The following is a 26,760-nucleotide window of genomic DNA, read 5'->3' as shown; positions in this document are numbered from 1 at the left end:
ACTAAACTCTTCCCTTCACTGAGGACGGGTATTTTTGCTTGTTAGTTATAATACCTAAAAGTGTGTTGTAAAATCCACAAAATATGTTTTTCTTTTTTGCTTTGCTTTTACAATAAATGTCCATAAATCAATGGAATTTTTGCTTTTTTCTGTTGCGTGGCCCTGATATTGTTTTGCCAATTGAGATAATAAAAAAGCAAATCAGGATAATCTGATAAAACCGAGGTAGAATATACAGTACCTATTACTGATGAATGTTTTGTAAAGTGACGTGCTACAGTTCAAGCCTGACAAAACTTCGTGGTAGTTGTTACTCCGAAAAGTGTTGGAAAATATATGTATCTCGAGAGATCGTGACTACAAAAGAAGATATGACTCCAATGTTCAGTTTAAGTTCTGCGATCGAGTAGAATCTTCACAAAACAGACAGGAAAGGAAGGAAAGTTCAAAACCTATAGCTTGGCCCTTTCCGTCTTCATTGTCTTAGAAATTTCCATATTTAACTTGTAGTTAAACAATGAAACAAATTCAAAATTACTTCATGAAGAAAAAAAATGTTCTGACTCAGATATATGTCGATAAGACGTCTCTAAAGATAGTGGGAATTAAAAAAAAAAACCAGCAATATGCCAGCCACGAGAGACATTTAAGAAAAAGTAAAATCACCATGGAATTGTGAATCCTTTTGCTACAACGAGTGCAGAGTAACGCACCTACCATTTTGAGAGACTAAATCTTGGTTGGACACACACACAAAATAAGTCGTCATCCTCAAGGTATTGAATAACATTCAGTAAGAAAAATATATTGCTAAAATAAAGGGACTGAGACTAAAGATTATATTGCTGAAATTCAGTATAAAGTTGTGCAATTTATAGAGAAGCCACAAAATTGTGTTTTATCCAGAAATTGCAAACCTAATAATGAGGTGACAGAATACCTGAAGTAAAAAAAAAATGGTGTTAATTGGATCTAATGTTGAAATAGTGACAGTCAGTTCTTTAGTACAAAGAAATTATGCTTCTGTATAAACTAAATACATTGGTAAGTTGAACAAGTAGTTGTCTTATAGGCCACCAATTGAATTTCGAGGAGAGATTAACTTTTATGGAAAGTTTCTAACCGTTATGATAGGGTTATTGTCCAATATATTTGGAACTAAAAGAAAAAAAATAGACAAACAAATAAGTAAAATAAAAAGCTTATAAGTGTGACACTAGTTTTAACAAACGAGAGTTTACTGAGAGATTGTCAAAAGTTGCTAGTTTTAATATGTTTAGAGGTGGATTAGATTTAAACCCAACCATTGAGGAATTTAGTGTAATAATTGCGAAAATAATACAGGATGCAAACAGTTCTTTGATCTTTAATTATGGTGCACAGAATTCGAGTGAGGCTACTTGAATTGTTCAGTTTAGTCTTTCAAAATGTAAAGTTTGTTTGTTTTGAATTTCGCGCAAAACTACACGATGGCTATCTGCGCTATCCGTCCCTAATTTATCATTGTATGACTAAAGGGAAGGCAAATAGTCATCATCATCCACTAACAAACTCTTGGACTACTCTTTTACCAAAGAATAACAAGATTGACCGCAATATTATAACGCTTTCACGGCTGAAAGGGCAAGCATGTTTGGAGTCGAGCGCCCCAATTACCTGGCCATGCCGAGCCTAAAACGTAATGAAAAAGTAAATGGTAACGTTGGTATTGTAATGTCATGTAACAAAAAGTTGTTGTTTATTTGTTATTAAGCATAAACTTATATGTGCTGTGCCCACCACGGGTATCAAAACCCGGTTTCTAGCGTAGTAAGTCCGCAGATATGCCGCTGTGCCGCGTAACAAAAACGCATCATCATTGGATAACCCAATTAAATAAAAACTTGACTCATAGCAGAATTGTGAGCTTAAAAGGTAGCGTTTTTGAATTAACAGTGGTGTTTTCAGCTTATGGTCTGTCTAACTGTTGGTGTTTTCTGAGGGTAGTATTTCAAGTCTACTACTTAGCCACGTTCGACCCCACTTTAAAGTTGAAGACTAAACTAGAACAAAGTGAATAATTTCAAAAATTCTGATATTGTTTGCTAAAATTAAATATTTAACATTATTTACCACATTACGTAGTATTTAAAGGCAGGCCAGATATGAGCTTGAGACTAGGCAGTATCCTGATCTAGACCAGATTGGTAAATATTCAAAGGCAGATAAAGTACAAGTTTTATATTGGGCAATATTTGAGTTAAAAGAAAAAAAAAGATATTAGTTTAATATCAAGTGTTATTCAAAGGCAAACCACACATCTTTAGATTAGTCAAAAATATTCGTAGGCAGGCCATATATAAGCTCATGATTGTGAAATATTCAAAGGCAGACCAGAGTAAACTTAAAAGTAAACAACAGTCAAAGATATAAGCTTAATAATGGACAATATTCAAAGGAAGATCATATATCAGTAAAGAGCAGGCAATATGCAAGGGCAGATTAAATAAAAGTAACTCTAGAACTGAAATGCAGAATAACCTGCTAAATATTCCAAACCCTAATACTTGTTCGAGTAACATGATCCTTTCACGTGCTTTACTTTGATTTTTTTTTTCGTCGTCTAGTTTAGGTTTCAAATTCTCTGGGGAGGAGGATATTATTTTCAGAAACCGGTCTTATAAATAAAGGAGTGGACCGCACTGAAAGAAAGGTCACCTATTTTTAACATTTCATTATCTCGCTGAGTTGTGAAGGAAATCCTGACAAAGGGTTCGAAGTGTCCTAGGTAATATTTCATGAAAACGAAGTCTGAAACATACTGAAACATACTTCCAAGGTTAGTATTCTTTCTCCACATTCGAACAGTCACGTGATTCTCATGAATTTTTACCATAATACAATGGAAATTTTGGTGAATAACAATTCTATGACAGGTGTATTTAAAATATCACAAGGAATCAAAATAATTAAAATAATTGGAGTCGAAAATTAATACAGACAAAACCGTTTAATTGTGTTTCACAAACAAAAACTTTGAACTTATTCTGTTAGAATTATGTTAGAACAAGCCAGGATGGTTCGACAGTAGTTTCAAGATGTAAATTGCAGTATCTTAGTAAAGAAAACTATTGGATGGTAACAACAAAATAGATTCTTGCTTCAACTGGTAATTAAAAACTTATTTTAATCGCATAGATATGAAAAGTTTTTTTTATTTGTTGCTAAGTGCAAAGATATGCAATGCTTGCTGTTCTCGCGAAAGACATCGAAACCCAAAGCAATAAATATAAGTTTCACAGAGTACAGATAGTTTTAATACGAATTATTGTAATGCTTTTCCAAACTCACACGTTTTTAAAGTCATTTGTAGACCTGGGAGTATCGGGTTCAGTGGTGATGTTTTCCTCCACCTGCTTTATGTTGATTTGTTGTAGAATGAGGATCAGAGGTTATCCATTAGTATGCATTCATGATAAAATGTTATGACCCCACTTTAGTTCAGACTAACATAATTACAGTGATTTGTCAAAGTAGGGATAATTATTTTTTAATTTTCGAGTAACACATTTTTTTATAGTTTTGACTTTCCTATTTCGATACATTTTTGTAGCATTAACACATTATGTGTTACTAAGTTAACTAGTTTACAAATATATCGATCCCTACATGTTTTTATAAAGTTAATTTTTATTATACTTGTTGCTATAGGTAACCTTATTTATCTGTATTTATCTGTTTAAATCAGAAAGGAAGGAAAGTGTCTTGTGAAATAACATAAAACTTGTTAATTTATCTGTTATTGTTTATTTAATTTTATTGTACACCTGACTGAACAACTGTATAAATCACTGATTTATTGATTAGATAAACTTACACTGGTATTATATATTTGTAAGTTTTCATATATGTTTCAAATATAACAAAAATCCACAAGAGTTAATTAAAAAATTGTTTTGTTATACATCACTATTATGCCACTGTCGTCAACCAGTTAAGCACTATGAAAAAATCAGGGAAAAAGTTTAGGAATCTTGGTTTAAGGTATGGGGGAAAATCTGATATTTTGGGAAAACATTTACTCCCAGCAACGAATACGAATGATAAAAAATATTAGTTATGAATTACTAATTATGAACATTTTACTCTCTTCTTTTTTTTGTTTCAGTAATTGTGATGGAGTTGTGCTGTCACAAATTGGTTGCGACCTAAAGAATAAAGAGAGAGAATTTTGTCCACACTGTGAGTGCCATTATGAAAGTAGAAATACTACTACTATTAGAGTAAGTAAAATTTGACTATACACAACAGGTTAACAATGATAAGAATAATTCCAAAACAGGCAGACTTGCTGTTTGTCATTTTACATTGAGTATAACATTGTCTCAATATTACATAATCCAGTGTATCACAAAGTATGTTGCTTGCTACCCTAGATGGGTGTAAATAATCTCTTGGGGGAGCACATGTGATTATGGTAGAGTAAGTTGTGTGAAAATGCTAAAGTAAACATTTCAATGTATTTTTTTATTAATGGAAATAAGTAATTACTACAACATGTAACATTTTAATATGTATCCATGTATTATATGTTATCACTTAACTCACTTTTTCACTCATTTATGAAAAGAATTGGAATGTTCAAAAAACCATATTTATTGAATGTGGGTGTGCAGATGACAAAAGCTTAGAAAACACTGTTCTAGCCTGAAGTTCAGAATGTTCTTGATGCTTTGTAAGACTTGCCTCATACCTGCTCATAGTTTTCTTCCTCCTGCACTTTTCCAGTAAGTTGCTTCAGCTTGCATCAGAAGCCTATGTAAAATCTTCCCTCCAGATCAAAGCCAGATTTTAGTACTAATGGTCATTTATTATTTTCATATGAATTCATACTTTACTGTTAATTCTGATGGTAATTTGGAAGCTTCTGTTCCATCATTTGAAGTCTTATTTCCACAATTGACTACAGATCTACAAAAAGACCCTGTGATTGTTTCGTTCACTCATTAATTAACATATATGGGTTGTGAATGTTGAATCACCTGTAGTTTTCTCTGCGAGACTTCACATTTCAGTTGACATAAATATCACAGAACATTACCCTTACTCACCTGTTTGTAAACAAGCCTAATGTTTTATCCAAGCTTCTTTGCCTTATACTTTTAAAGAACAGGAATGATCACCTCACAGTTTTCCCTGGCAAACTTTCACTGACTTAGTTCAGCTGGTCACTTAGCAATGTTCTAAGATACTTAAATACTGACCCTACTTGAATGACATGAAATGGTTAATCAAGTATTCTATCATTCTTTTCACATTCCTTCTGTTCAAAATACTACAGGTATTCTGGTGAGTTTTGCTTTGGTTGCTGTGGCTTCACAGCCACTTCACTCTTGATCTCAACTTTTGTAGTACAGGGAACACCTATATGAACCTCTTATCTTCTAAATAATTTTTCCATTTCTGTTGGTAATGAACCTTATTTTAAACTGGTTTTTTCAGCTCAGATTTTAACTATAAGCCATTCTCAATCTCTGAATTCTTTTTTCTCCAAAACTTTCAAAAGTTTGGTCGATCAGCTATTCCTGTGGACTTATTTTCCTTGTTGATGCATATTTTCTGTCCTTTTAATATTGTAGTCCATACAAGTTGCTTTATGGGGTGATTTTCTCCAGGGCTGCTACTATTTTAACTGAACTAACAAGCTGTCTTTTTACAATATTTTATGTTATGGAGCTTCTGTAACAAAGTTATTTCATGTACAGAGAAGGAACATCAACAGTTTATTTGGACACTAACATCTTGTTGTTTGTTGTTGAGTCTTTTGCCTTCCTGCCATCAGTTTATGTTTTGTTGCCCTGTTACTTCTATTTCTTCAACCCTTTAAGCATCCATAGCTTTCACTTTGTGGTCTATTTGTCCCTGTATAATTGCTCAGTAAAGAAGCAAATACTGTGCCATCACAAACAATTTGTAATTGCAACTAAATAATCTAATTGTGAATAGTACATTAAATTAATAAGGAAACTACATAAAAAAGGAAAATATACAAGTAGTACAAAGCATTAATGTTTTGTATTTACTTTAAACATAGTACACTTTATTTTTATGTTACCATTAGGTGATGAATGTATAAAATATTGTTTGATTACCATTTTACAGCCTATAGTTCAGTCAACTTTCCCGTATGAACACCAACAGCCTTAAAAGTGTTTATTCTAGGAGATGGTTGTGAGTATTCTATCACTCTCACTCTATTCCCCCCACCCCTTACTAGATGGTGTATGTTAATGCCATTCTCTTCTCTGCCATCCCAGGTGGTTAGGATACTCAACTTGCAATCTGAGGTTTGCAAGTTTGAAGTGTAAATTCTTGGCTCATAGCTCTGTCATCTCTTGGCCAATTTGGGATATAATTTTAATTTTGAACTCAGAAGGTCAAACCCTTTAGATTGATATGTTTGACCAGATCCAGGGTCTTGTAAATTAATTTACTCTAATCCTGCCTGAAATAACTTCAATTTGAGGGTAGACTGATAGAGATTCTGATGAATAATAAAACTAAATTGAGTAAATACACGGCCTTTACTTGGTATTGCCAGTGAACAAAAATATGGCTAAGAAGAAGGGGTGGAAGTGTCATAGATTAATTTACTGTAATCCTGCCTGAAAGAATCTCAAATGATGTGGCTATTGAGGATTTCCTCCTCTTTTTTTTTTTTTTTTCTGAGCTTGTGAGCATGGGAAGTTTTCAAAACATCTCTTTTTCCACTTACACTCTTGGGAAGTATTAATGAAGAGAGATTGTCAACATCAATTTCAAACCAGCATTGCCACTCTGGAAATTAGAAAATCTCTAGATTATACAAATAAAAAAATCAGAAACCTAGAAAAAGTGGTATACTAGCCAATCCTAATTTAACAGTGATATACTAGAGGAAAGGCAGATAGTCAATCCCCATTCCCCACTAACTCTAACGTTAGTTTTTTTACTAACAAGTGGTGGATTCGACTGCCACACTTACAGCATCTCCATGGTTGAAAGGGCAACTATGGTTGGTGATGAGGATTTGTAGATTGGGAGTCAAGTACCCTATCTACTGGGCCATGTTAGGCCCCACAAAAATAAAGTAAAAGTACTTGCATCTAATAGATTGGAAATGATTAAGCAAATGGGATTTGAATTTCTGATTTTTCTGGTAATCGTTAAACAGGAACTTCGTTCCTGAACAAATTTTCAGTGGTGATTGATGATAGCTTCTGAAACTCTGCCTTTAAGATGACTTCAATGTTAGACCTACCCTACTAAACGTGCTAGAGTTGCCGATATATGCAGAACTGATTGACACATTCTCATTAACATTTGTGATCAGTTATGTAAGTTAGTTATAAGTAATAAACTGAACATTAAATTTGTCAAACTTAAGTAGAATATGTTTTTCATACAGCAAAGCCCCATTGGGCTATCTGCTGTCCATTGCAGGGAACCAAACCCCTGATTTTAGCATTGTAAATCTGAAGACTTACCACTGTCCCTTTGGGGGACTAGGTTGAATATAGTTGGAAAAAGTAAGTGTATGTTCCATTATAACCATAGTCATCGTTTTGTAGAACTGGGCAGCTATGCCAACACAGTTTTATTGGAACTCAGAATTTGCTCCAAGGTTCTATCAATAGCTTGTCTGGAATCATTGGGTTTGCGAAAATATGAGCACTTTATAATGAGTTGCTTAGTCCATATCCTGAGTAAAAGTCTAGTTCATTTTGTCGCTTACAACTTCATGAAAAATAACAGCATACATCTTTGACAAATGATTCCAATCACAAAGGATGACAGTTCCTCGCATGGTTTGCACAGAGAACAAATAGATGAAATTTACATCTGTGGATGAAACATCATAAATGTAAACCTTTGAAGCCAGTATTTGCCCCCATCATTTTAAAGCAATTTTAGAATGTGACTACACTGTTGAAAGGAAGTGACTTCTCTTCAACAACATTCATGACAACAGCATAAAAGCCCTCAGTACAAACATTTTTCATTCCAACAGTCTTCAGTAAGGCATCTGTTACTTTCCTTTTGTGGTAGAATCCCATCCTGGCACCAAGAATTTGGAGATGGAAATCTCAGTGGATTCATCCATGATTAGAGAGAGACTTTACTATTGTTGCACATTGAGAACAATGAATTACTCACTTTATAAGTGATTCTATCTTCCATCAAATATGATGATTTGGTTATCTTCATATTTTGGTTGCTTTTAGTGTTCGGAAACATTATTCTCATTACTTCAGTCAGATGGTTGCCCTGAAGGAATGGCATTCTTAGCTAAACCATGAATCCAGATAGCAAAACTTCAGTTTTCATTATTATTTCCTTGGTATCTGGTTCTCTTCATTGTTAGAAAACATTTTAATCTGTGCTGTCTTTCGTTTAGCTCTGAATGTAAAATCATATTCATTCTTGGTTTTGTGTTTCATTAAAGCCAACATGATGGTATCCTTCAACTTATCATGCAAATAATAATAAATACATTATTTGGGTCTCTCGTCAACAATTCCTTTAAGTCTGGGTCCTTTAGCTAAGCATTATTGAAGGATTTTAAATACCATTCGTCTTTGTTTGATTGTTTTCAATAGAGGCTTGACTTCTACAGCAATATCTCTGCAACCTTTAGTTACATCATGGTCACTTATCTCTGACACAGAATGGAACTTGAGTATCAAGATTTCAATGAACTTGAAGAGTGTTCAGTGTTTACTTTCACTCATCCAAAGCTGGAGGAAGAAATGGCTGTAAGATATGACTTTGATCATTTAAATACGTGACTTTACTTGCATGGCAGAATATAAAGCTTAGAGTTTTTCAGAAAATGTAATATGTTTTGTATGCAGTTTGTCATTCTGGAAAAGAGAGAAAAAAAAGACTATAGCATATAAGAAAAACACCTAACCTCTTGTTAATTTGAACTTTAAGGTTTTTTTTTCATAAAAGTGTATTATTTATAATGTGAAAAACAGAAATAACAACATTCAATTTATTACAAATTTGACATCTAAAGGCAGGTAATGCTGCACAACAATTTTTTTAAAAAGTTTTGATTCCTGAAAAGTTTTTGTTGATTGTGACAGGTACCTGGTGGGTATACACAAATATAGTTTTGGTTTTGCTTCATCACGTAGGAACTCTGAGAAATAGACAGTAAACTGTTTACCGGCAATAACGTATTTAATTGCATTTATGTTTCTAATACACTATTAAGTTCAACATAATTAAAAGTGTTTTGCTCCTGATTTTCGTTTGTATTCAATGTCCAGTGCATCACATTGCAGTGTCCAACAGTAGTCCACAAGCATCGATGGATTCTAGTTGCCCTGATATTGTTTTTAAATTGTAGCAATGTCCTGGTGAAACTGAAGATTTTGATGAAATGGTATGTGATGGGCAAATTTGGATGTGATTTTCGTGATCAGCAGCCCAAAATCTATAAGGAGCACCCAACAGTGTTTAAAAAGCAAAAACTTTGTTATGCAGTATAATTTAATATGAACATTGAACACTAGATGGCAGGTCCACTGTATCAGATGCACGTTTTCTAAGAAGAGTAATGAAAGCACAGTAAACAAACATTGTTTAACATTTTAGAAAACATCTTTTATGTGTTTCAACAACCAAACTCTTCATTTTGGTGTTTAGCCTTTAAGATAAACACTTTTTTTTTTCTATTCAGTCAGACATACACTTGTTAAAATATGCAAACATTGATTGCAACACTAAAGCAGTAAATACAGCTGTTTAGAGACATCAGTTGTCTCGGTTTTGCCATGATAATTCAGTTTTTTTTAAGCCCTCATGAAATACAAACCATTGTGATTTTATGACAAAGACACCAAACTGTCAGTCACATTGAATCACGAATGTAATATTTCTACATGACTTGATTAAAGTTCTAATGCATACTCCCCTATCACCAAACTCTCTCAAAAGTTCTGTTTATGCTTGATGAGAAACTAAGATCTGAGCAGAATTTTTAAATTAATAGTACTACAGTACTGCTAATAATGAAATTAATTGAGATTGTTTAACCTATCGCAGTATAAAAATTATCAAAAGAGTGAGTTTTTACTTGTACTTTGAAAGTAAAGTTTCCTTTTCTTACATGCAAGTGAGATGGATAACAGATTTGAGTTTACTATTTGCAAATCTGTGCTTTTGATAACATTAGGTTGCAGAGTGAACATTACCAATTAATTATTTCAAAAAGTGCTAATGTTTGGAAATATTGAGGAATGGCTTGATTAATTGAAAGTAACTTAAATAAAAGTTAAATTATTTCAAAATATATAATAAGCAGTATGCATTTAGGGGCAAGGGCTGGGATATCCTGGTTTCTTGGTTTATAAGTTTGCTCACCCTTTGACTATAAGAATCCACTAGTGTACAACGGTTAATGACAGGATGTTAAATTTGTAGCATGGCAACATGACAGATGCAATTAAGCAACTTGACTTGAACATCCAATTATTAGCCTTACCAACCCAGACAAGCCATGTTTTGTTGTATGGAGAATGTAGGACATTGACCCTTGGTACATGTCGATACTATGGTGACACTGACACCAGTCAGACAACACTTTCATCAGTAGTTAAGGTAATATTTCATACTTTACCTTGGACCTTTTTACATTTCTTAAGGTTAGAAAATAAAGTCCTCAAATCTTATGAATTCAAAGATTTGATGAAATTTCGTAAAATGTTCCCAAGATTCCAAGGTCAAGCTTCAAATACCAAGGTATGATTATGCTGTTCCTAACCTTTGTACTCCACAGGTCACCAACATCTTTGTAAAAAAGACAACTTATGTCATAAGATGTATTTGAATTATATAGGCCAAGAGTGTTGTTTACAAATTTCATTTCAGGAAGTTGTCTCTAGATAGTGATCATAGTGGTAACTTTACTGACTTAAAACACTAAAATCCAGGACAGAGCAGAAAGATCAGTGTGGCTCTACTATAAAAACAATCGGGAGGTTTGGAAGTAAAAGTTATGAGGTTCACTTATTCCAGAATTATCTGAGAAGAAAAGAATGTTTTGAAACTACACTAAACACAGTGTTACACTTCTCGACAATTCTGAAACTTTGACTAGAATGTCACGTGGACAGTCTTTAATAGTTGGGAAACTGACTTGTTTAGATTAATATTCAAACTATTAAAGACTGTTCACGTGACATTCTAGTCATAGTTTCAGAATTGGTGAGAAGTGCAACAAATGTGTTTAGCTGCTACATATTTGTTGTCTTTTCTGTATAGCCAAAACTAACTTGATATTTTCAGTAATTCAATTTTTAAGTGTTTACAATGATTACATTAATTGTTGATTCAATAATTTTTGAAAATTTAGATTGTATTTTGACGTTTTGTTCAGAATATTTATTTACAAAGGATGGTAGTTCTGGCCAAACCTCCATACATGTCCAAGTGATCACCATTGAAGTAGAATGTTTAATATGGCCTTTTTATAATAGAAAAATGACAAATCAAAGATTACCTACAGTCTTTTAAAAACAACTTTCCTCCTGATTTATTGTTGTAAACAATTTAATGACTGATCCTTGAAATAGTGATGCCAGAAAAACCCATAGGTTCAAGAGTTCTTGAAATAAAAGTGATGAAAACCCTATAATCTGTTTATGAAAGCAGTCATGTTTTTATAATTTTTCTATTTTTGAAGATAATTTATTTTTATAATCAGTATGAGCAGAGGGCCATTTATATTGGAGATCTGTGGATTTGGAATTTTTTAATGTTAAAATTACCTGATTATTTCCTGTATTATATTAGAACTGTTCAAACAGCATAACTACACATTTTATGTGTATGTATCATTTCAAAATTAAATAGAATAAATTAATCACAGGAGAGGAGGCAGATCAGCTCTATTCTTGCAACAAATACACCTGTTTCAGCTATTAATCATTAGGTGTCTTAATCTATTTGTGTTTATCACAAGGTCATCTTATTGTATTTTTTAGAGTTTAGTACAATGAATACTTGTAGTTAGGCTTCAAAATGATGGCTGATGTGCTGTTTGGTATGTTTTTAATGTGTTTGTTTTTTGCATAAAGTATTAAAAAGTACACAGTGTACATAATTTGTTCATTAAGTGAGTTGTTGTTTGTCAAAATACATAATAAATTGTAAATAGCAATGATGGTTTTGTAATTATATGCTGCTTTGAACAACTTTTCATCATCTTGTATATTTATTTATATCAATTATTTTGTATGTTCATAGTTTGTCATGTGATTCCATGTATAAATTGCACTTCTGTCACATGTGTATGCTGTAACTTAAAAGATAAACTGTAATAAAAATAGCAGTATTACTACTTGCTCAAGAAATTATTGAATTTTTTTAACTTTTTAATTTAATGTGAGACGAGCACTCGCGTATTGCCTATTGTTATATAATGTTAATGATGTCAAACTATTGACTAAATTACTTATACTAAGGAAATATACTATCATTGTAACAGAAAAACTTGTTTATTACTATCGGTAATATTAGCTTAACCTGGTGAAACGTTATAACCATACACTCTGTTTTTGTTGTTTTGTCCAGTCTTTGTGTAATAAAATATTTTACTGTTACATAATATTAGTGTCTAATGTGATTTGATTGTATCAACAGAGGAAGTCTTTTTCTAACTTATACCTCTGTTTGAATCTGATATGATCCTTTCTTTCAATATATTTTGTTAGATGCTTATGTCTTACTGCTTCTTTACTGTGTATTATTGTATATTCAGTCTTCAGCTGTTCTTGTTTGTAACAGGTTCACATACCTTGATATCCTGTTCCAAAAATGTCTTCTGAATCATTGTTTTGGGTCTGACTTCTGAATGGATGAAATTAAATATGAAGAAACATGAATGATTGTACATCTTGTGTGTATATATATTTATTTAAAAAATTTGGAACATCTTTTCACTTGGGCTAAGACTATATTTAAAACACTAAAGCCATAACTACATAGTGAAGAAAATTTAAGTAATTTCCTTAAAGACTGTGGAATAAATCTTGAAATATGGGAATCAATAGTACCTGTCATTGTTATGAAATTTAATAATAATGGTTGTAAGGATATCTATTTCCAGTCATATTTAAGCAAATACATTTGTATTTTTGTTTTTTAAAACAACATTTGTTGTTCATGTTTTGGTTATAAAAACCTGGGTATAGTGCATGTGTGGTTATATCTTAACCATTTTACAGCTGTATGTAGTGTACAAATGTATTTTACTGATATAGGTTCAGGTATGAAAATTTATAATTTACTTTTAATATCCTACACCAAGCTTATGCTATCATGAATAGAGAAATGGTTGACTGATTGTTTACCAGACTTGCAGTTACTGGTGCTGTTGGCTTTCTATCAATGTGGCATGTGCTCTGCATTCTCGTGCAGGGACACATTTCAGGCAGGAATTTTGAGTTTAAACAATGTTACAATCTTTGAGATATTTTCTTAAAACCATTTGCTAAAAAGTTCTGAAGTGATTAATCATTTTATCACATATCACTCACTGAATTATATCAGAAGATGAATTGCCTTGGTAGTTTCAGTGCTAGTTGATACCATAAGAAAAAAAATCATGACCAGTTTTATTGTTTTAGAGACTTCAGACAAGAGGTGTGCTTAAGAAACTGTCCAATGTTTTCTTACATGTCGCAAACTGTGTTGACTTTGCCAGTGCTTGTAATGATTGTTTCCTTTTAGAAAAACAGAAGGCAGTGTAATTGACAATATTGTACAGCTTTGTAACAAAAATATAGCACATGTCTACAGATACAGTGAATAAAGTACAAACACTTGTAAATTTGGTAGATGTTGCCACTACCACCACCATGATAAGTCTAAGTGTTGTATGGAAGGGGGCATATAATGGTATAGAAGAAACCAGATGGTGTTTCTGTATCTCGGAATGGCAGGTATGGGTATTATCACTTTTATTGACAAGGCGAGAGCAACATTTCAACCTTCCTAGGTCAACTGCAGGTTAAGAAAGAGAGAGCTTGCAAATGATAATTGCCAGACATGTCTTAGGGACAAGAATATAAATGGGTACAGGATTGTAGGGGGTGTTGCAGTTGGTTGTTAGGTAATTAATTAGTATAGGTATAAAGGTGTTCCTTTACATTGGTTTAATTTTGGTTTTGGTTGCAGTATAAGTAGAGCTTCTTCTTTGATTTTGCATTTGTTTATATTTGTTTCCCTACTTACTATATGGGTGTTTTCTCTGATTGTGTTATGTTTATTTGACTTGCAGTGTTCAAAAATCTGTGAAGGTGTTTTTTTTAATCTAGTTTCCATTTTTCTGCTTGTTTCTCTACTATAGAAGTTGTGGCAGTTGTTGCATTGTATTTTATAAATTATGTTGATGTTGTGTTTGTCAGTGTAGTTTTTACTTAGTATGGACTTCAGTTTTGAACCTGGTTTTTGAATAAACTTGGTGTTTACTGGAATGTTGTGTTTTGTTATAAGTTTTTTCCAAATGTTAGTTATTTTTTTAGCTGATGTTGGGAGCATCTTGGGATTTATTGTTGTTGGTCTAGGTATGTGCATATTTTTTTTCCACATTTTTTTAAAAGAAATTTGTTAATGTTGATGAAGTGTTTTATTTTGTTGATTTCATCATTAATTTTATCAGGTGAGCATAACTTTGTGGCTGTGTTTATTTGGTTTTTTAATATGTTGAGTTTTTGTTTTGTTTCATGTGCTGAGTCCCAGGGAATGTATAATCTAGTATGGGTAATTTTTCTGTGGATTTCTGTTTTGAATTGTGTATCAGTTACAGTGATTTTAAGGTTAAGAAATGCTATTTGGTTGGTTAGTTTGTTTGTTTTTTCCTGTTTACAGGTGAATTTAATGTTGGGATGTATAGAGTTAACGTGATTGAAAAAACAAGTAAGTGTGTGTTCTGTAGATGTGAATCTAGCAATTGTATCATCAACATACCTGTACCAGTATAGTGGTGGATGTAAGGTTGAATTGATAGCTTGTGATTCAATCTGTGTCATAAAAATGTTGGCTTGAACTAGTTATATGGGGTTCTTCATACTTAGGCCATTTATTTTAAGGTAGTTTTGGTTATTGGACATAAAGTTAGTTTTGGTGGTAGTAAATGCTATAAGGGCTGCTAATTGGTTGCTGTAGATGTGTATCAATGGGTTGGGGTCTTGGATATGAAGTTCTAAAGATATTTTGCTGGCTCCATTCATTGGGATTTCTGTGAAGAGGGAGATTACATCAAACTAGCCATTAAGGCTTTATTATTTAGATGATTAAGAATATATTTAAAGTTAAAAGAGTCTTTCAAAATGGAGCAAGCTGATGTTACATATTTAGAAAATGCCCATGCTATATATTTACCGAGGTTGTAGTTAAATGATTCGTAGGTCAACATTATGGGGCATAGTGGACAATTAGGTTTGTGAGATTTGGAGTTGCTGTACAGATGTGGTTTTCTGATATTGGGTTGGATTTTTTCATTTGTAGTAGTATTTTGTTTAATTGATTTTCATGTGGTTTTGTTGGATTTGTGTTTCATAGTTTAAATTTGGTTGTATCTGATAAGATGTTCATTTTTTGAATGTATTCATTTCTGTTTATTATAACTATAGCATTGCCTTTATCTGCTTTTAGAATTTTGATGTTTTTGTCTTGTATTAAGTTGTTTATAGAAATAATATATTTTTGTGTGAGGTTGTTTTTTACTCTTTTGTGAAATTATGTTGATAGTTTCGTGTGAAAATTATTTGAAAAGGTTGTTTAAGATACTGCTGAAGGTGTTTTGGGGAAATAGATGTTTTCAGTTCTACCTGGATAGATAGGTTGTTGATGGAATTGTTGTCGAAGTTGTCTTCTTTCTGGAGGTTGTTTCACATTGTTTTATTGGTGTTTTCAGTTCATCTGGAGTGGATCACCAGTCTTTTGGCTAGGTCTTCCAAACAGGCTTTATCACATTAAATATCACATATACAGCTATCAAAGAGTAATTTTGTTTTACACAGGTTCTGAAATTTGTATTTTGTTCAACTTTGTTTATTTTAAAGTTTTAGTTTCCTTTGTGTAACTGGCTGACCTTCTTTCATTTTGTATACTTTTCTCTATGAACTTAGTGCATTTCTTCACACAAATATACTTTGTTAGCAATGCTTATCTTTGCACTGTAGTAAATGACCTTGTTACTTACAGTGTGTGAAACACTGAATTAGAAATAGTAAATTTTTGATTTGAATGCTGTGATAACAGCACATTATTAAAATAAAAACCATCTAATACTCTTTTATGTTGCAAATTAATAGATTTTTCAGAACTGTTGCATACCTTTCTGTAGGTAGGTAGGTATTCAATGTTTATTGGCACAAAGCTACAATGTTATCTGCACCAGATAAGATATGATACCGTATAGGTGTAGGGCAATTAAGGTGAAAAGTAAAATATGTAAAATTAGGAACTGCCAAAAAGACTGAAGCAAGAAGTGCATCCTTGCTGACAGTCACCTGAAGTTGGCCTTTCCAGTCCTGGGTTCAAGTCAAAATAAAAATTAAAATGTGTGGAAAAAATTGTGTTAAAACATTAAAATATGTAAAAGACATCATGCTAAAACACTATATAGTCTGATAAAAAACCATGCTAAAACACTATATAGTCTGATAAAAAACCTTTAAATTAAGTGTAAAAGACCAATGGCTCTTAAAAACATAAAAACATGAGTGAGATGAGCAGTATCACTTATAACATGGGCCAAAGTCAAGGATAAACCCTCCTTACAAATATCTTTAAAATGGTGTCCTCGTTCTAGGTTGTAACGACAGCATGATAATAAAATGTGGAGGATTGTGATCTGAATGCCACATAGACCACATATTAGTGCACCAGTTCCAGATAAAAGGAAGTGGTGGATTAAAAACCTGTGACCAATGTGTAGCCTTGCCAAAACAACCCCCTCTCTTTGATCCTTACAGAAGCAGGAGGACCAAAGACTAAGAGAAGGTCTTCCCTGGTAACACCCAGGAGGTAGCACCTTTGGTATATATATATATATATATATATGATATGGTCAAGTGCTGGTATAAAATCATGCTGGGGAAGTACCTTGGGTTAAGACATTATGTAAAGTGCAGTCCATCTGGGCAGAAAATATCCTGTGGAAATGCCTTTCATAAGAATTTTGTGAGCAACAAGTGCAGTCATTCTGAGCAAAAACGTTCAGGGGAAGCACCTTGGATCCTGATTATGTTACAATGTAATCATTGTTCAGTATCACAGTACAAATAATAATACTAGCCCTCTTGTTGTTGAGTAGGTACAGATAATCTACAAATTCAATTTTAGTTTATTGTACAAAACCTACTCAGGAGGAATCTTCCTTGGTCTACCACTCCAACAACTGGGAACTGGAAGTGGAAAGGACTCCTCTACTCCACTAGAAGAAAAGGGAATGGAATACATGTTGGAGAGTCCAGAGGAATGACACAGCAAATACAGTGCTATGGGTGTCTGCAATTCCCTATACAGAAAGACCCTAATTATAGGAGCCATGAGTCAGTATGGATAGACAAAAAAAATTCTTATCTGCTTTATCCACAGACCACAGTTGTCCAGAAAAATAACAAACCTATAAAACTATGAAAATGGACTTAAAACAAAAAATAATAAGCAACACCTAAAGTATAAAACCACTAAATGAACTTAGAAGAAAAAAAACAAAAAACGTTAAACTTGTTAGTCCACTCAAAAAATACAAAGAACACAAAAATAAAACCTACCCTGAAGAACATGAGAATAAAAAGGCAACCAGTTAATAAAAATAATTATTTTTGAAACTCAAATCCAATCACAAATTAGATGCAACTGGTAGTAAAAAAAAAGCAACTTACAAACATAAACAGTGAAAGGAAGTACAAATAATGAGCCAACAAACCCACAAAAGTGGCTAAAGTTATAATTATCCAAAACAGTAATGAACCTGCAAAACCTGGACATATATAAACAATTAAACAAAACCAATGTACAAATGAAACAAAACGCATATTGAAACTAAAGTATGAGATGATAAAAGAAGTATAATAATCTAACTTACCAAACAGTGAACATATAAAACATGAAAAAACAAACATATAGAGTAAGAAAATTAGACCACTCCAAAAGCTAAAATGACTTGCTAAATGTGCATATACTTACTGGGAGGGAGTAAAACTTACCATGGACATTCTGGGAAGAATAACAATACCTTACCCAGGAGTTTACATGGAGGTGAAGAAAAAGTAGGAATGTACAACAGAAAAAAATCTCCACATAATAGTTAGAACCTACCTACAAAAAAATCCCTAAAAATCAAAGTCTGTGTTTCCCCAACAGTCATCATCAACCCTGAGAACTGGAGATTGTGTCAAAACCATGGCTACTATGGATGGAAATGCATCACCTGCCATAATAAATCTCATATTTATATGAAAAATTAGAATTTGGAAAATGGAGTTATTTCTAAAACAAATAGTAGAAACAGCAGAAATTAAACATAGGAAGTTAAAACTGATAAAAATCTAATTAAACATAATCCAAATTCAGTAGTCATATGTACAAATTAAAAACACACATCTGTATACTAGAATGCTGATCAAGAAAGTGCAAGTTGTACTAGAATAATAGAGTGAGCTAGCTGTTCTAGCACAGATAGTGCAGTAGGATTGGTAAGGGTAGTCACATGACCAGCTCATGTTCTGAAGGTGTGCAAAACTGTTGGGGAAAAGAAGACTACCATGCAAAAAAAAAAAAATAGCAATGGTTAGAGGGCAAACTAAGATATCAAGAGAGATTTGTTTGTGAGGAAGTAAGACCATCTAGAATATTTTATTACTTGCATACATGTGTGTGTGTGTGTGTGTATGTAATATTTGTACAAATTTGTAGCTTTGAAATTTCAAAAAGATTTCATTATAATACATTGTTTTAAAGAAACAATTAATCTCCAATCTCCTTCATGAAGTGTAATTACATGACCAAAAGTATATTCTTTATACTAAATCAGTCTATATATAATATATAAGGTTTCACCCTCAGCATACAGAGCTCATAATCCTTCTTTGACAATACTGTAGGTATGGTATTATATAATGGTGACAGGAGTTACATGTAGTTATTTGAAAACAATGGTACAAATAAGATTTTAACACAAGCTTTAATTTCAAAAGGAAATATTTAAATTAATTGTCAATCTTCACTTTTCTTTATAACACATTTTGCTCCAAATTTCACGAATCAGATAATCTTTTTACCCTATTTCAGCTCTTCAGTTTTAATAGTTTTAATGCAGATTACAAACTTTTATTATAAATACTGCTAAGACAATACAATTTTATATCCTGCAATTATCTTGTTTTACTCAGATATAAACAAGTCTAACCTGCACACAACACCCTCTTTTATTTAAAATATACATTCAGGAAAGTACTAAAAACAGTCTTATCAAAAATTATGGTAAACTCTTAAAGATACTTCAAGTTTGACTGCAAAGTGTACAAGATCCACAAATAGTAAATTACTTCATTTCTTCTGTATTTTTTACATGTTGTTATAAGAGTGACTAAAATGTAAAAATTAGAAAACTGTTTGGATACAGAAACATCAATGAAAAAAATAAATAAAAAATAATTGATTAATGTATGCAAGAAAATGCAAGCAAGAAGCTATTCTGCACCATAATTTGAACTATATATACGTATGTATTTATTAGGTGATTTCTAGCTTGTTACACAGGTTTATTAGTTACATATAGTTCAAACAGCAGTAAAATAATAAAATGAAAGAAAATTGGATGTAAAGTGTAAGCCTGAGGCTGTTTATGATAACTGTAATTTTATGCATCATTCTAGAAAGAAAAAAAAGGATAATGTATATTTATTTTGCATTTTGTGTGGTGATTACAAGGTCAGTTAACTGGATGAGCTCCCCACACAGTGTTAGGGTAAATAAAATAACAAAAATATAACGTTCTATGCAAAAGAAAACTTCTGATATTCATGTAAGAACTTCTAGGGGTTATGCAAATGAAATGTGAAAATTGGTAAGATGAAAACCAATTTTAAGCCTAACATAAAATTACTTTTATTCAGACTAGTCTAAGTCATATTCTGACTCTATAAGTTCACACACAAATTCCAGTGAAATGTTTCCGTATAGTTTTTTCTTACAGAGGTAACGTTTTTTGTTGGGTGTGTATTGCCAAAGTATCAGCTGTTCTCTAAGTTTGTAGAAGACTCTCAACACTAAGAATCAACAATATGTGGTTTACGTGTTTTCCAGCACTGTTTAACATTCAAGAATCTCATCAAAAGACAGCTTATATCATTACTTGATCAGGAACATTTATTGATTTCAAACATTTCAAGTCGTTCAACTTCACTAAATTAAGTTCGGACATTAAATATCTTCATCGGTAAAAAGTCAGCGACGTGAGGCCAACCAAGCTAGTTAGCTTAAGTGAAGGGTAACACTAACAAAGTAGAATTAATTTGCTTGTTGTAGATCTGGATCATCGATAAAATATTTATTTCTATATCTGATATAAGACTCAGTATTGTCTGTAAGTTTGTAAAACCCTTGCATATAAACCAATATTATTAACTATTTGTTATAACCAAGTGTTATAAGGAACACCTTAATGCTTATGTTAATTAAAAACCTAGCATCTAACTGCAACGCCCTCTACAATCTATTATCTGTTTACATTCTCGTTTCTAAGGCATGTGCCCGGCAACGGTCAGTTGCAAACTTTCTTTATTAACGTGAAGATGACCTAAGAAGATCAAAACGTTTTGTACTTTATTTTAATTAAAGTTTTAATAACCATATTAGCCTTCTTTAGAATACATTTTTACTTCAAGTGGTTTTCTCGTCATCACGAAAATATATTTGTGTTAAGAAAGAAAATTGTGCGTATTAATTTTATTGGCATATATCATACATTTAATACACATCAACGTTTAATTGTCTTCTAAATTAAAATTTCCGGCTATTTGAAATCGTAATACGTAACGTACGTAACACAAACGGAGACGCGTCCGAGATAAATTACAATACATAACAGGTAAGACTCCCGATAGTGGACACAGCAGTTAGCACAACGTGGATCTGCACCACAATAAACAAACTGTTTGATGACTTACTCAAAACTAACCTCATATACAGTATTATCTTATATCGGAAAACGTGTTACGTGCGTGGATTATACATATATATTTTATATAAAATGGCTGCGTACGTTCAGTTGTAAACTTATTATAATACAAATGTTGCTCTCATTTTTCGTGCCTTACGCCATCATCTTCCATCTATGGCATGATATAGTTATGTCTATTATTTATTCGATCAAACACGTAGACTTTCCTCATTATTAGTGTAGAAGCCACCATCTTGTTTCTTTCGGAATAAACTACTTTCTATGAGTTGAAGAGATGGTGGGAGCACTGTAATCACTAATGCTAGCTTTACAGAAAATTACTAATTTTCTTCAAGTCATTAAAGACATACTTTAATCACAGGTATAATGTGTTTAATCATCATGTACTGTCTCGTTCCTTATCTGACAGACACTCTATAAATTTATCCACAAGATTATCCTTTAAGTCTTTCACATCCATATTTTGATAAGCTTTCCTAAATAGTGTAGCTTACCTGCATATAACCTCAGAAGCCTTGAGCTTAGCTATGCATATTGCTTGAAATGAGCACTATGTGACAACTGCAAAGGTGGAGCCAACAAGTGCTGACTTCTAATGTGGAAATTAGTTTCCTTGCAGGAAGTATACGAAAATTCCTACGCTGGTGTTATCAGCGATATTCTGGCTTTATACTATACTTTGAATCCAATTTCTCGCTTTTCTTAGCTACATCACATGGTTTTTCATTTTTCAGCAGCATATTTCTCTCTGAATGTAGATAAAGAACTTACATGATTACCACTTTCACTTTATGGTTGCAAAAGAGATTAATATCGCGCTAGTATAGTTATGCTACATTTAAAAAAGGAGCTTCCATTCTAGGTTTTACATATTTCTTTTTTTTAGTTTTACTCCTGCTTGGTATAGTACTTATATCTACATGGTGCTCTTGCTGTTCAATTGCTTTGTTTTCTGCCATCCATTTGGAGGCCAATCAATCTCAGTTTTATGTAGTGTATCCTGTGAGCCAGTTACAAATATTGTTAGTGGCATTGACTCTATGTTTTATTGCTTTTAGTTATTCAAAGGAGAGTTTGCTTCATGCTTTCCATTTCCACCCACTTAAGCTAAATTAAAATATACTCTTCAAAAAAAAAGAAACGCAAAAGGGATATTTTTTTATTTTAAAGAGAAATATATGTAATAACGTTACAAGCTCAGTATGTGATGTTACACGTGTTAAGGCACTGATTGTCAGACCAAAATGACAATAAAAGTTGTGCACTTTGAAAACGGAGGAAAACAACGGATTTTTCGCCAAAACGCATTCGTGTCCAATAAATTTGTTTGAGAGATCTGCATGTTCTGTAAGTGCAACATGTGCAAAATCCCTATAAAAGTGACGGGTTCTCGGTTTTCATAGCTCAGTGATAAGCCACCGACACGCAATACAGTTACGCCAAGACTGACTGAAGCACAACGCAACAACGCCATTGGTCGCTTGGAAGCAGGCGAATCTCGATCAGATGTTGCCAGAGCTGTGAATGTCCACCCAAGCACCATCACAAGGCTATGGAATCGTCACCAACAACATGGATCAACTCGTGACAGTCCACGATCTGGCAGACCTCGTGTGACCGCGCCCGCACAAGATCGCTACAACCGGTTACGTCAACTTCGGATAGGACCACCACTGCAACGTCTACTGCCTCAACCATACCAGGGCTGCGTAGGATTTCCGATCAGATTGTACGCAACCGTCGACGAAATTCTTAGGCCCCATGTGCAACCCATCATGGTGAACGTCAACGACGTTTTTCAACATGACAACGCCCGTCCTCACACAGCCCGACTCACCACTGTCTTCTTGAGACACCACAACATCAACGTTCTTCCATGGCCCTCCAGATCACCAGATTTAAACCCCATCGAACATCTTTGGGACGAGTTGGAACGACGTCTGCGACAGCGACAACCTCAACCTCAGACTCTACCTCAGCTTGCAGCAGGTTTGCAGGCTGAGTGGACAACCATTCCACAGTATGTGATTCGTCATCTCATCGCTTCCATGGGCAGGAGATGCCAAGCAGTTATTGATGCTCACGGGGGGCATACTCGTTATTGACGTTGAGGTACGTTAAACTTCAACTAGTGAGCGTGGACTTCGCCTCTGCGGACTTTGGATGTTCAGCAGTGAATGTGCAAAGTTTCACACATGTCATATAGAACTACCCGGAATAAACTTGTTAACAATTTGTCTCAAATTTTGCCTTTTGCGTTTCTTTTTTTTGAAGAGTATATCTAAGATTTGATCGTGGTGGCTAACGATTCAATAATGGAATGCATTTATTTATTTATTTTTACACTGCAAGGTTCTGGGTATAATTTTGCTTGCATACGCTGTTGATGTTACATGATGCTGCACTGAGAGAAGTAGTTGAATTATTTCCTGTGACCAGTCTTAAACATGTGTTTTGTACGTTTTCAGTCTTATCAAGTTATACAGCAATCAAATTAATTATCGGTACTGTATAATTCAGGATGGAATAGACAATATAATAAAAAGTTCTGTTCTTCAGCTCGATTTACAGCTGCACCTTTCACACCATTGCTTTTGGTTGCTCCAGTTGTCAGTGTATTTATGTAGCTGGTGAAGTTGGGATGTCTGTCAAAGATTACCCCTTTCTCTAGGTACTTCTTCGTTTCTTCCTGTGCCTGTTGATACTGGTGATGTTTCACCCTCATCAGCTCATCTATTTTTGAGTATGTAGAACACGGCCGTGGATTTGGGAGATTATTAACCATTCCTGTATCGCTCCATTATTGTTTCACACTGTTAAGGGATGGTTGCACCAAAATGTCTATGATAAAGGTTAGCATTAAGTAATTGGTTGTTGGACTGTCAAGGCGAGCTAGATTTTAATGTAGTTGTTGAAAAGAACTAGTAATCCAGTCTAATTGTCAGATTCCATGTTTCATGGTGTGATTAGTAGTCAGTGCGGTTATGAACCATCTCACATATTACACTGATTCCTGTTCTAAGTATTTTGTAAGCACGAATGGAAAGTTGGACTTTACTGTATCTTTTAGACCTACAGGTTTTCTGACCAGTATCAATGCCCTGATATATATGAGCTGCAAATTTAACAACACTGATCCAGAGTTTCTATTCTATTGCAATAACAATCTAATGATGAAAGTAGCAATGTTTAAATCTGATAGACAAGCCTTCTTGTTATAACTTTCTTAGAGATCACACAAGTGATGTTTTGTAAGAAAAAGATTCTATGGTCTTTAAAGTCAAAAGTAATCTTTTATGGGTTTGTGTAAGGATTCGATAAAGGCATCAATCCACATTTCAGGAATGCTACTTGTTGCCCACCTATACGATAACCAACATTAACTTCTTTCAGACTTAGAACTTTATTTGTAGATGTATATACGACTTTGTGTATCTTATCCAAGCTACAGATGACTTAAATTCCATAAAGTTGTAGCTCAGCTCTTGTCCAGATACTCGATATTACTGTAAACTGGACCTAGGTTTATCAGTAATAAAAGAAACGTTTTCCTTCATCCACCTGCTGAAGATGGTTTACAAAGTAGGGCAATTATTTTTCTTGGCCCTTGAAATGCAGTTGACTTACCTGCTTTTGCTAATTACTTCCTATCTATGGCAGGAAAATTATATGTCCTTAGTTTATCTTGTTGTTCATAGTTGTGGTACTAATAACAATGGTAGAGTATGTTTTGCCCTATCTGGTGTGTATGCTTGAAAGCTTTTTCTCTTAAATTCAACTAACCATATGTCAATGTAGCTAGCTAGCTAACTTCCAACTCAACGTTGTCATGGTCACTAATATGGTTCCTAATCATAGTAATGTTCCTCTTCATCCTCGAAATATATGAACAGACCATGTTTTCTCTATTTCGTATGATAGAGTTATCAATACCTCCTTGCAAACAGTTTAGCTCAAACTAGAAGTGGTCATTTATACTATTTTTACATTTTACATTACATAGTTTGATGCAAAGGTGTGACAGATGCTCAGAGCTTTGACAAACATACCTCTTCTCTTCATGAGGTATTTGGATATTCAAATGTTTTGACACCTAACATGCAAAGTCCTCACTCACACATCAGTCTAGTTCATACCGATGACTGTCAAGAATGGTTCAGGTAGGGAATCAGAGTATTTAATCAAGTGACCAAATAATCACTATTGTAATGTTGTCTGCGTGCAAAAGAGCGTACAATATCTATAAAGGAACTATTGTGACGAGACCTTGTAACATTTCCACCTTAGTCTAACTCTGATTCACATATGCTCAACATTATGCTACTGGTACTTGTATGTGAAAAAGACAGGATTTCCAGCAGTTGTAAAGAAACTGCTAAAAGCAGAAATAAAGTAAACAATCCTTATTAAAATACAACACAGAATGAATACTTGTTTAACAAGGAATGCACGCGTTTTTACAGATCAAAACTGTCTATTCCTCTCTAAATTCTACTGAATGAAACATCTACCAGATTGTTTAATTTTAAATAATATTCTAAACTATGTTACAAAATTGCATTAAAACAGCACTGTCATAGTCCCCCAGAGTAATTTCTGCCATTAACTTGACTGGTAATTACGAATAGCAAATAAAGGGAGGTTGTAGCCCTTCAACTGCTGTTGAAGAAAACTGCTCTTTACTTTCATACAAAACTACGGACTGAGCAATAAACAACTGGAGTAAAAGTAACTTAACAACTTTTTTGACTACATGTTGGCCCGGCATGGCCAGGCGGTTAAGGCACTCGACTCGTAATCTGAGGTTCGCGAGTTCGAATCCCCATCACACCTAACATGCTCGCCCTTTCAGCCGTAGGGGCGTTATAATGTGACGGTCAATCCCACTATTCATTGGTAAAAGAGTGGCTCATGAGTTGGCGGTGGGTGATGATGACTAGCTGCCTTTCTTCTAATCTTACACTGCTAAATTAGGGACGACTAGTGCAGATAACCCTCGTGTAGCTTTGCACGAAATTCAAATCAAACAAACGTGTTATATAAAAACTGCACACTATCTTGAACAACTAGAAAGTTCTGAAAAGTTCTACATTACAATTAGAAGGTAAAAAAAAAAATGCATGACATGCTTGCACATTTACACAGACGTCAAGTGACCAAAACAAAGCAAAAGAGAAAGATTTAAAATATACAGTGTGCCAAATTGACTGCAGTGATTTAAAAAACCACCAGATATGTAAAACATTTCACAGTAGTAAAAAATTATATTTATTTTGGATTTTACACAGATGTGTTTAAGAAGTGCAATAGAAAATAAATAACAATCCAAAATATCTGATAATTCAAAAATGGAATTGATGAGAATGGCAGCTAAGAATAGTAAATTCAAATTATAAAAACGATTAAAATATTTAAAATATTTAATTCAATTTCAAATATCACACTGGAACCTGGCATAAAAAAATACAGTTCTGAATGATATCTTGGGTACATAATTAAGAAATGGAAATGAATATAGCTTCTAACAGTAA

At 33.4% G+C, this 26,760-nt stretch overlaps 1 long non-coding RNA gene across 2 annotated transcripts; it reads left to right on the top strand.

Annotated features, from left to right (window-relative positions):
- The first annotated feature begins 2,961 nt into the window (after positions 1-2,961).
- On the top strand, positions 2,962-13,087 carry LOC143239268 (uncharacterized). Of its 2 annotated transcripts, none has more exons than XR_013021094.1 (3): positions 2,962-3,148; positions 4,148-4,262; positions 12,817-13,087. It is a non-coding gene; the product is annotated as an uncharacterized LOC143239268 (long non-coding RNA). The 2 variants fall into 2 exon arrangements; XR_013021093.1 differs by lacking the exon at positions 2,962-3,148 and adding an exon at positions 3,298-3,512.
- The last annotated feature ends 13,673 nt before the right edge of the window (positions 13,088-26,760 follow it).

The sequence above is a fragment of the Tachypleus tridentatus genome, chromosome 13, assembly GCF_004210375.1.
Source record: "Tachypleus tridentatus isolate NWPU-2018 chromosome 13, ASM421037v1, whole genome shotgun sequence".
In the NCBI taxonomy this organism is placed as follows: Eukaryota; Metazoa; Arthropoda; class Merostomata; order Xiphosura; family Limulidae; genus Tachypleus; species Tachypleus tridentatus.
Note: the sequence above shows the minus strand (reverse complement) of the source record. Positions and strands in the feature narration are given on the sequence as shown.